The following is a 1231-nucleotide window of genomic DNA, read 5'->3' as shown; positions in this document are numbered from 1 at the left end:
TGTAAATGTCCATATTCGATCGATGCAGAGTCGATCCATTGCATGTGATGTGACGTATTTGTATTTGACATGACCATTTGTCAAGGATCAGTATAGTGAGGCTAGAGGCGATTATGAGACGCACGTGCTCCGCAAGGGAAATCTTGAGAGAGCACGCGATACACCGAGCCTGCAAATGGCTTTGTGTACTTCTTACTGAAACACGATGCAGCACATACCACATTGTAGACTCATGATTATTTCTTTCTCAGTGAATATTCAGTCATAGACAGGTAAGCACAATTCATAATTTTTTGTTTGGGTTTTTTTGGGTTTTTTTTGTATTTCTCTGAAGTTGGAAATGGGGAGGCAGTAAGTCAGACTCCCGCATGTGCCCGACCAGGATCCACCCTGCATGCCCACCAGGGGGCAATGTTCTGCCCATCTAGGGCACTGCTCTGTTGCGTCCAGAGCCATTCTAGCGCCTGAGGCAGAGGTCATAGAGCCATCCTCAGCGCCTGGGCCGGCCAACTTTGCTCCAATGGAGCCTTGGCTGCGGGAGGGGAAGAGAGAGACAGAGAGGAAGGAGAGGGGGAGGGGTGGAGAAGCAGATGGGCGCTTCTCCTGTGTGCCCTGGCCGGGAATCGAACCCGGGACTCCTGCACGCCAGGCTGACACTCTACCACTGAGTCAACTGGCCAGGGCCCAATTCATGTTTTATTAATTCATTATATATTCAATAATTTCCAAATACATATTTTATTTACAAGTATTTTACTGAAATTTGAGTTTTAAAGTGGAAATCTAAACTCAAACCATATCTATTAATAACACATTTTGATTGAATAGTTGCATAAAACAGACATTTTTAATTAGAAAATGATAAATACACCCGAATATCACTCCAAATTAGTGGGGGTTTTTTTTGTTTGTTTTTTTTTCATTTTTCTGAAGCTGGAAACGGGGAGAGACAGTCAGACTCCCGCATGCGCCCGACCGGGATCCACCCGGCTCGCCCACCAGGGGCGACGCTCTGCCCACCAGGGGGCGATGCTCTGCCCATCCTGGGCGTCGCCATGTTGCGACCAGAGCCACTCTAGCGCCTGAGGCAGAGGCCACAGAGCCATCCCCAGCGCCCGGGCCATCTTTGCTCCAATGGAGCCTTAGCTGCGGGAGGGGAAGAGAGAGACAGAGAGGAAAGCGCGGCAGAGGGGTGGAGAAGCAAATGGGCGCTTCTCCTGTGTGCCCTGGC

Source organism: Saccopteryx leptura, chromosome 6 (genome assembly GCF_036850995.1).
Source record: "Saccopteryx leptura isolate mSacLep1 chromosome 6, mSacLep1_pri_phased_curated, whole genome shotgun sequence".
Classification (NCBI taxonomy): domain Eukaryota; kingdom Metazoa; phylum Chordata; class Mammalia; order Chiroptera; family Emballonuridae; genus Saccopteryx; species Saccopteryx leptura.
Note: the sequence above shows the minus strand (reverse complement) of the source record.